Consider the following 11,643-nt stretch of genomic DNA (forward strand, 5'->3'; position numbering starts at 1 on the left):
CAAGTATAGTCTCCATCATCTTATTCTTGCACCTTATTCTCTACCATATTTCTCAAGTGGATGGGAAGGTTTTGTTTAAGTGGGACTTGGTTTGGTTGAATTGGATTAAGTGGTGGTGGTGGCCTTTGGTTAAGTGGAGCTTGGAATGGAGGGTTCAAATTTAGTGAAGGTAACTGACGACCAAATACTTCTTGTAGGACTTGAAGAGATTGGGAATGGAATGGTCTATTAGAATCTCAGTTTCGAGGGAATGGAGTAGCTTGGATTGCGGCATTTAGTGGAGCTTGGAGTGGATTTAGCATTTGATGTAAGGTGTCGGGAGTGATGGTAGCGGATGAGTTTCGGTCATGTCCACTTGAAGAAACATGTTGAGGGGTTTGAACTTGTGGAGGTATTTGGTTCGGATTTGGTAGTGGAGTTTGAGTTCAAAGTCCCTCTTGTTGGACTTTGTTCATTTGGTGAGGTATTGGCCTTTGTAGGGTCCGGTTAGGAGAGGTTTGGGATTGGTTTAGTGGCTGGTTTTATGGAGCTCTTGGAGGATTAAGAATTTGGAGGAAGGTTTCGGGGGTTAAAGTTATGGAAGAGTTATTGGCTTGGACACTAGAGGATGCATGGTAGGGAATAGGAGTAGAAGGTAGTGAGTGTAACATCCAATATTTTGCTTGTACTTCTTCTAATTACATGGAACCTAGCATATCCTTGTGGTATAGGTAACAGATGAGATTTGTTATGCAAGTATTAATGGTGTAGATGGAATTATAGATATTTCCCATACAGTTCAATTCTATGCGACCAAGTTAACGTCGATACAACTATTTAAACTTGGAATCGTAAGTTTGTATTTGAATATGAATTTTAAAGTGACCAAGTGTGTATAAGTTTAAGGTTAGATTTAAGGTGTTAGGAAATAAAAATTGAACAAAATACTGAGGTGCTTACTTGACTTAATTAAGTTAGTAGGTGAGTCACCTACTTGAGCTATATGATCCAAGTTAATGGACCAAGTCCATGAATCAGATTTGGGCCTATATTAGAATATTTATTTGGGCCCAAATTAAGTAAAAAAAAGAGTATTCAGGCCCAAATTAAGTAAAAAAAGAAGAAAAATGGAAAAAAGGCCCAATGCTCAAATCAGCTAAGGCCCAAATATAATTGAAGCCAACTAAGAAATTAATCAAGTAGGTGCATCACCTACTTTGACATTTTGAGCTGCTTGAACTCCTTAAGTAGGTGCATCACCTACTTGGACCAATTTGATTAAATTTGTGTTCCAAAATCAGCTAGGTGGATGGCAAAAAATCGAGGCTTTATAAGAAGAAGTTGCTGGTCATTTCCCTCATTATTAAGTCATAAAGATGGGTTACACTTTACAAACTCTCTCTACTTCCTTCTAAGAAACTAGGAGCAGCCCTATTTTCCTTTCTAGGTTTCTTCAAGAAACCCTCACCTTTACAGCCCAAGGTAAGTGAAAACACTTTAGTTTTTGTTTAATTATCTCATGGAAGATTAGGAAAAGATGTTAGAAATTCTTAATTATAAATATATGGCAGGACATAGAACAAGCAATCTGCTCACTTTTCTTTGATATTAAGGAACTTCTCTTTTCTTCTTTGGTTTGAAGTGTGAAGAAAAGTTCAAGTCCTTGAAAAGTTCAATTAAAAGAATAAGTTGCAGAATTGAGGTAAGGTGACTTCTCTATTTTGTTTTCCTTTTATATGAATTTGAAAGACAATTATGGATGTGTTGTTATTGAGAACTCAAAAGATCATGAGTTCAATAATAGATTACTATAATAAAAGGGATTTGGGACTGTTTTGTAGACTATTTTGTATGTATATGTTCATAGCTACCAGGCTGATGTTGGATAAAGGTGAGACTAATTCGGATTGAAATATAGAAGAAAGGTGTGGTGGTACACCACCGAACGAATTATTACATTTGTTACTACGCAATTATTTTGCATATTGTTTGGAATGTGTAGTGAAGCTGAAGTGGTTTCCGTGAATCTTATAAGAACATGTATGGTATGTGGGTGTAATTAGAGGACAAAAAAGGTTAAGATAACACCCTTGCTTGATAGAGTAAAGGTTTACTGCACAATTGTTGTTTTTGTGAAGTTAAATACCCAAAATGTGATGGTTTGTTGCTAATATTAGTTTGCCATATATTTCATTATAGATAAGTAATCTAAAAGGGCGAGAATTCAAGTTGGGCTGGTATTGGAGTTGTACAACCAGGTATGTAAGGCATACTCTATTTTGCACTCTTTGGCATGAAATCGAACATTTGGTCCATCAAGTAACAAGTGATACATAATGGCAGCGTATTATATCCCATGAAGAAAAGGCAGGATATCCTAGCGTATTCTAGTGGTGCAGATAGGGCAGCTAGCCTACAAACGTGGGATTTTCTTAAATTGGATCCTCCCACGTTCACTAGATCAGATCTTAATGAAGACCCACAGGACATTATTGATTAAATCCAAAGGGTTTTAGATGTCATGCATGTCTCGGGTAAAGAGAAAGTTGAGCTAGCAACATATAGATTCAAAGGGGAGGCTATATTTTGGTATGAAGACTGGAAATGATCTAGGGGTATCGATGAACCTTCAACTACTTGGAAAGAGTTCAAAGAGGCATTTCTTGATTATTACCTTCCATTTGATATTAGAGAAACCCATATTGACAAGTTCCTAAATCTTCACGAAGGGAATATGAGCGTGAGGAAGTACAACCCCCAGTTTAACTCTTTGGCTAGGTATGCTCCTAATATAGTATCTACAATGGATGATAGAGTTCATCGATATGTGGATAGATTGGATCTATATCAAGTTAGAGATTATACTATTGCTGTTTTGAACAAAGACATAGATATAGCAAGGATACAATCATTTGCACAAAAAACGGAGGATCAGAGATAAAGAAGAAGAACACAAGAATTAGAAAGAGGGTATTCCAAGAGGTCTAGATATACGGAGTAGTTTATGGCATCCCAAGGAGAGTTTAGGCCTCGATTTTCTAATAGACTGCCTAGGCCATTATCTTTTTATTTTGTAGCTAGTGCTTCACCATAGTTTCAAGGGTCGAAAGGTAACCAGGTTGGGCAAAGAAGTAAGAGTCAGAGTTCATGAATAGTGGGGTATCAAGAGAAAGGGAGCATGATCCAATTAAGGTCTCCTCGGTAGCCATGTAAACAATGTGGAAAGCTTTATTCAGATGCATGTTGGTTTGGGACAAATGCTTACTTTTGGTGTGGTACGTCAGGACATATGATGAGAGAATAGCCTCAAAGGGGCATAGGTGGTATGGCATGACCTACTAGATCAGCCATTGCATCATCATCATCGGTACCTTATTTAGGTAGAGGTGTACAGCCTATGGGTCATGGTAGAGCTACTGAAAGAGGAGCTAGCTTTAGTAAAGTTCAGAATCGTACATCTGCTTTACCGGATCGATAAAATTCAGAGGCTTCTCCAGATGTGGTTACAGGTACATTATCCATCTTTTCACATGATGTATATGCATTAGTTGATACGGGTTCTACATTATCATATGTCACTCCATTGGTTGCTGGAAAGTTCAAAGAACACCAGAATTGCTAGTTAATCTACTTAAAGTATCTACGTCGATTGGTGAATCTGTTATAGCTAAGAGAGTGTATCAAAATTGTATAATAACTATTTGCAGTCGCAATACAATGGCGGACCTGGTTGAGTTAGAAATAGTAGATTTTTATGCTAAATGGATATAGATTGGTTGGCTTCTTGTTATGCCACAGTAGATTGCCGAACTAAGAAGGTGTATTTCTATTTTCCAAAAGAGGCAATCCTTCAATGGAAGGGTAATATTGGTGCACCAAGAGGTAAATCTATTTCTTATTTTGAGGAAAAAAAGGTGATTTCAAAGGGTTACATATGTCATCTAGTTAGAGTGAAGGATAAAGATGTGGAGACACCAAAACTTCAAACTATTCCAGTGGTAAATGAGAAGTAGAGTTTAGTATTTATGTGATTCTAGGTACTCAATCAATTTCAATTCCTTAGTATAGAATGGCCCCGGTAGAATTATGAGATTTGAAAGAGTAATTGAAAGACTTGCTAGAAAAAAGGATTCATAAGGCCTAGTGTGTCCCTTTGGGGTGCACCAGTGTTATTTATGTGTAAGAAGGATGGCTCATTAAGAATGTGTATTGAATATCGACAACTGAACAAGGTGACTATTAACAACAAAATCCCCTTTCGAGAATTGATGACTTATTTGATCTGTTGCAAGGCACCAAGTGGTTTCCAAAGATTGATTTAAGGTCTGACTACGACCAAATCAGGGTCAAAGAGAAGGACAAACCCAAGACAACTTTTCGAACATTGTACAGTCATTATGAGTTTCTAGTCATGTCCTTTGGGCTAACTAATGCATCTGCATCTTTTATGGATATGATGAATAGGATGTTCATGCCATTCTTGGATTTGTTTGTGATAGTTTTTATAGATAATATTCTTGTTTATTCGAGATCAAATGAGGACTATGCCAGTCACTTACAACAGGCATTACAGATTCTTCGTGATCATAAGCTATATACAAAGTTCTCCAAATGTGAGTTTTGGTTGAAATCTTTGGCATTCTTAGGTCATATTGTATCTGATGAAGGGATAAAGGTTGATACTCAAAAGATAGAAGCCGTGAAGAATTGTCCAAGACCTATAACGCCTACGGAGGTTCATAGTTTCCTTGGGTTGGCAGGTTATTATAGAAGGTTTGTTGAAGCATTTTATTCAATTTATGCACCTTTAACAAAGCTAACACACAAAGCTTCCAAGTTTCAATGGAATGATGCATCTGAAAGAAGTTTCCAAGATCTGAAGAATTAGTTGACTTCTACACCCATATTGGTACTTCCAGAAGGCACAAAAGGATATGTAGTGTATTGTGATACTTTAACAATTAGCTTAGGGTGTGTATTGATGCAGCGTGATAAAGTCATAGCATATGCCTCAAGACAATTTTGGTCAGATGAGAAGAATTATCCGACGCATGATCTGGAGCTAGCGGCAGTTATATTTGCCTTAAAGATATGACGTCACTATTTGTATGGGATTCATATTGACATATATACTTACCACAAGAGATTGAAATATATCTTTAATTAGAAGGACCTAAATTTGAGACAACGAAGTGGCTTGAATTATTAAAAGACTATGATGTTGATATCTTGTATCATCCGAGAAAAGCAAGTATGGTAGATGATGCATTAAGTCGTAAGTCTATGGTGGTAACTTATGGGCTATCTACAGAACGACAAGGGATGACTAAGGATCTACACCAACTATCCAATTTGGGGGTTCACTTTCTTGAAACTCCAGATGAGGGGCTTATTGTGCATAATGCTGCAGAATCTTCCCTAGTAGCTGAAGTGAAAGAGAAGCAATATGCAGATCCCATTCTATTAAAGCTTAAGGAAAATGTGCTATGTGGTATGATGAAAGCATTTGAGCTTGCACAAGAAGGAGTACTTTGGTACAAAAACAGATTGTATGTGCCTAATGTAGATGGGCTAAGAAAGAGGATTATGACAGAAGCACGTCATTCAAGGTATTCCATCAATCTAGGATCAACAAAAATATACCATAATTTGAAAGGAATGGTGGGGTGACACGAAGAAGAACATTGCATTGTTTGTAGCCGAATGTCCAAATTGTCAAAGAGTTAAAGTAGAGCACCAAAAGCCCGGGGGTTATATGCAATGTATAGATCTTGCAATATGGAAGTGGGACATGATCAACATTTATTTTGTCACTGGTTTGCCTCGTACATCTCGAAGGTTTGATTCCATATGGGTGATAGTTGATAGGCTTACTAAATCAGCACACTTTTTAATGGTTTGGACTACTTACACAGTTGAAGAATATACCAATTTATATATTAAAGAGATAGTTCAGCTGCACAGAGTTCCAATCTCTATTATATCAAATCGAGGAGCTCAATTTACTGCAAATTTTTGGAAATTTTTCCAGAAAAATTTGGGAACACATGTGAATCTAAGTACAGCTTTTCACCCTCAAACAGCTGGACAAGAAGAACATACCATTCAAATACTTCAAGATATTCTATGAGCTTATGTATTGGACTTTAAAGGTAGTTGGGATGATCATTTACCTCTCATCGAATTCGCCTACAACAATAGCTATCATTCAAGTATCAAAATGGCACCATATGAAGTTTTGTACAGAAGAAAGTGCAGATCACCAATTGGATGGTTTGAAGTGGGTGACACTGCCTTGTTCGGGACAGATCTTGTTCATCAACCTATGGAAAAGGTTAAAGTGATCCAACAGCAGCTAGAAACAGCCCAAAGTCGACATAAGTCATATAGAGATATTAGAAGGAGGGAGCTAAAGTTTCCTATAGGTGATTGGGTATTCTTAAAGGTGTTACCAATGAAGGAGGTTATGAGATTTGGTAAGAAAGGAAAACTAAGTCCACAGTATATAGGCCCATACCAGATTACTCAGAGATTTGGCCAAGTTACTTATGAATTAGAGCTACCCCAAGATCTCTCAACAGTTTATCCAGTATTTCATATCTCAATTCTTTGAAAATGCATGGGAGATCCATCTCATATTACTCCTTGATAACGCTCAAATTACACCTCTCTTGTGAGAGAGTAAGTGGTCGTTGTCAAATAAATAACCCAACTAGGTTGGGGTCAAATCCCATAGGGAATATGGTGTTAATCAAGTTGTATGCAGATTAGTTGACTTTTAATCGTTCATTTCCATAAAATAAGTTGGGGGAATTTGATTCGGTTCACAAATTAAAGGTTTCAGTTTAACAAGATGAGATATATGGAGTAGTATTCAAATTCAGAGAAGTAGCGAGCTAGGGTTATGTCCACTTTGTTGTTTTCAATACTTTCTAACTATGGGCTTTACGAATTCATACATGCATCGTACTTACAGAGAAATGTATAGTATATAATAACATAAGCCTAGTGTTTCTCAACCATCAAGGACTAATTCATTTTAGTTCTCTCGAATCAAAAGTGTTCACCAAAAACAATACAAAATCTCAAAGTAGTTAATCCTGCTAAGGCATTAACTTATAAAATAGGAGTTGATAATCTTATTTTCTTGTCACTACTCTCTTTTCCGAACATAAACCTTTCTTTTGAACAAGTTGTGTTTTAGGGCATATCCTCTATGTTTGCAACCATGAGAATTCAAGATAATCGAAGAGAGTATGATGTAAACAAATCAATGCATAATGAATTCAAAACCCCAAGTAATAGATTGTATGCTACAAGGCTTCCATAACCCTAACTAATAAACTTAGCTACTGCATCATTAAAATACTCATCATAACAACAACTAAACGACGATCTTGGTGTGTGAATAGTGAAAACAAGAGAGAAAACATTTTTCTCTCTCCCCAGGCTAAGCCGCCACTCTCCTCTCTCCAAATACTACAGAATAATCAATTCCAAATAAAAATTCAGCATTAAGCCTTTTAATAATCTGTTCTCTCATATTTGCCTTTTAAGTCCCCAAACTAATTATAAATTACAAACTAGTCTTGGACATAGTTTCGAGGCACCACATTTGGTCCAGACTGCTACTCTCTCTTGTGTCAAATGCCATCCACATTCCATTGTCCCATTATAACTTCATATACTTCATTAATAACTGAAATCATGCTAATCACATCGGTTAACTCAATTACATAGAAGTAGAGTAAAAACATAAGAAACTAGGCACGTTGTTCTTTAAACTTAGCTAAAATATGGATAAGTTATGGTGCTTAAGTGTATAAATATACCCAAGATCACCACCCCACACTTAAAGCTTTGTTCATCCTCGAACAACATATCTATTTATGCATACTACATAAGCCTTAGCACCCACAAAGGAAGACAAGATGCTCAAATAGGCTCACACAACAATTATGAACAAGAAGTAGATTCAGGAATCATTACTAGAGACAACCTACCCTCAAGAATAGACTCATTAAGTTGGCAATTTCATGCATACCGTTTAAGCAAAGAAATCATATAAATTACCCAACCTTCATCAACCATGTGCCGACAAAACAATAAATTTACCCATAATCACTCACAATCATGCAACTTCTAACAAAATGGGTACAAGAATCAAGTTGCTCTCACTCTCACAAAGAATTCTCAAATTACAACTGATGACCATATGTTTTCCCTTAGTGTAATACTCCACTATATCAGAATGCTAAGATTAGGATCAAATAGATCTTTTACTGGTTGTAATGCAGGATAAAGGATGGGTATGAACTATTTTGATACACTACATTATACAATTAAGACCAATCTCTAACAACCAATTTCCACTTCTACTATCTTTACAGATTTGCTTTTAACCCCAACTCGTTATGCTTAATTAATAACACTATGGTGGGAGTATGCAACCTTTTCAAATTTTTTTTACACCTTCTTCACGTTACGCACCCCTATAATAGCCACCCTCAACTTAAGCAATTTGACTTAGTTGAGGTGCACAATATCCAAGAAGGACCAGGGCCAAAAGAGGTTCATTGTAACATGTTCTGCATACAATTTAGAACTTTTTTAACAATTTTTGCTACTCCCAACCACATCAATTTCACACGCTAATAACTAGACTTTGGGGCATCAATTTTACCTTTTTCCTCTTATTATCAAACTCCAAACTCAAATTGATTTTACATTAAAGCACTTGGGAGCTTTTGGATCAAATTACGGTCTATTAAAGAATGGAATAGGGTACATATAAGGCTAACAAAAGAACAAGCTAAAGGCTCAATGGGGATAGCTAAGATAATGTACAAAGGTAGGTCAAAAGAAGGTATGAACAATGGCTATCAAAGAAATGCCTAAATCATCTCCCAAACAATCTTTATTTTGCTTTGCACACATACCAGGCAAGTTCTAGCATCAGTTGCAATAAGGAATATACAACAGTCTTTCACACTCAAGGCACATGGTCAACTCAATTAAGAGCATTATAGATTCTCGACCCAACAATTACATAACTTCAAATAAAACCAACAATCACAACAAGAGTCACAACTAGAGCCTAGGTGTTTCAAACATAATGATCCATCATATACTTATGTTATAATGTCATGTGATCCACAAGAACAGTTACATGTAATTAAATGATTAATTTTCTCTTAAGATGGTCGTCATCCATCTATCATCAAGAAAAGTACCTAATGATGATTAAATAGAATAAACATCTAACAAGAAACAAAATAAACAAAATAACTACTCCTATCACAGAAGAATTCTAAGGAGAAGGTACTATTTTGTTACGAAACAAGCAGCAAAGTAACCAGCCACCCCACACTCAATCTCAGCATTGTCCCCAGTACAAATAACAAGATAAAGAACCTAGATAGTAGTACTCCTCATCTACATTAGGAGTCATGCCACCTGCATTGAGATCATCATTAGAGCCATTTTTCCTGTGTTCATCATATCATCCACATAAGCCACACAAATGAAACTAACTATAATTAAGATGAAGATAGTGAAGTCACCACCCTACACATAATTTTTTAGTATCAACCAATTAAGTATTATTGTCGGGTACTCAAACTTCACCGACATACACTTTGACATGGTGCATCAACACTAGTTACAATACAATTCACTCACTTTAATTCCACCAATTCTGTTTCAACGAAGCACTTTTTTAACAGAATCATGCTCTACACTTTCAACCATATCAAAATATACAAAACACCATCACTTTCACAACATCGCCATGGCAAGAATTTAATTCGTTAATCCTTAAGAAATCAATTAACTATAACATAGAGTCACAATAACTAAGGATTAAGAAAGTAAAACTTACCTTGAAGATGGAAGATTAGTGAAGGACAAAGAGAATGGTGAGAGCTCAATATTGTACGACTTAAGGGTGAAATATAGATGAATTTGGGCATTTATGGTGTGAAGTCTATTTAAAGAATGAAAATCTGGGTCGGGTTGACCCAAGTTAAAGTTTAATTCATGTTGAAATTGGAAGGGTATGCGATGCATATGTTATCACAGATCATTAAGTGTGCGTCGCACATGCCATCGCTTAACCAAAACAGTGAGCATGTGCGTTAGTCCAGGTGGCGCATAAGTAATTGCACAACCTCAAGTGTGCATCGTACAAGCTGTCATACAAGGTGAGTTAGGCGCTGCACTTGTTATCGCATAAATGAGGCAGTAAGTGTTGGCGATAGGGTAGGCGCCACACAAGTGATCACAAAAGGGTAAGTGTATGTCGCACAAGGTATCACACAGATTAGGTTGTGCGCCGCATTGGTTATCGCTCAAGTGAAACAGTGAGGGTGTGCAGTTTGATGTGTGACGCACAAGCCATCGGCAAAGTTAAGGTGTGAGACACATAAGCATAGCATATGTACGGGTAATCTTAGGCTATGTCTTAGGCGACGCCTTTGCCATGGCCTATGTAATCTTGGGCATCACACACCCTGTAGTACACTTAAAATTGGATGTCATGTACCTCATTCTTTATATAAAGCATTGAGAAAGGTCTGTACTTGAAAGTCATAAAATAAAGTCGCACTGCAAAACTTTTTGGGTTGGATTCACATAAATCGGGGCACGAATCTAACACAAATAAAACTTAAGACTTACACATTTGACCACTCTAACTTACTTGCAATGTTCCCATCACTCCTAAAGTTACTACCATTCACATGGCTCAATTCCAAACCAAAATTGGCACTAATCTCCTCCTTAGTACTTCATGAATCAACACATCATCAAAAACCACAAAAATGATTAGCAGGATGGGTTTCCTCCCACCAAGTACCGTAGTTATGGTCGTGGCTCCAGTCTTGTTTTTGCATTTTTGTTTAACATGATAAAATGAAAATAAAATATGAATTGCCTCCCATGAAGCGCCTAATTTAACCTCACGGCACGACTCGATTATCTTGACTACTCAGAATTTATCAAGATACATCGATGACACAATTTATACCTTATTTTTTGGATCAAGAAAATGATTCATCCTAGTCTAACCACTTTAAAGTCACTCACATCCTTGCTTGTAAGTTCAACTGAACCAGTTATGGTCTCCACAATGTCCCTATCCTTAATTGGTACATCTCACTCATATTTGTAGAATACATCAATAATCGAGAAGACACTCATATCTTTTTGTTATTTCATAGATCAACATACTTCAAAACTAACTTCTTTCTCATTGAGCCTAAATTTTAGCTCATTCAACTTCATGTTAACTAACACTCTCCCAGTTTCTAAGAATGGCCTACCCAAAGTTATGGGTACTTCAAAGTCCACTTCGCAATCAAAAATTACAAAGTCAGTAGGAAATATAAAATTTGCAACTTTTACAAGTACATTATGTAAAATACCAATCAGCTTTTCTACTGATCTATCCACCATTAGAAGCCACATATTGCTGGGCATAGACTCTCCCAAATACAATTTCTTAAAAACTGTCAATGGCATAAGATTTATATTTGCCCCAAGATCACAAAGGGCCTTTTCAAACTTTAGCAATCCAATCGTACATGGAACAGTAAATGCTCCCAGATCAGCTTTCTTCTGGATAATAGATCTTGTAGCAATAATACTACAATGATGAAAATTGTC

This window comes from Capsicum annuum, chromosome 10 (assembly GCF_002878395.1).
Source record: "Capsicum annuum cultivar UCD-10X-F1 chromosome 10, UCD10Xv1.1, whole genome shotgun sequence".
In the NCBI taxonomy this organism is placed as follows: Eukaryota; Viridiplantae; Streptophyta; class Magnoliopsida; order Solanales; family Solanaceae; genus Capsicum; species Capsicum annuum.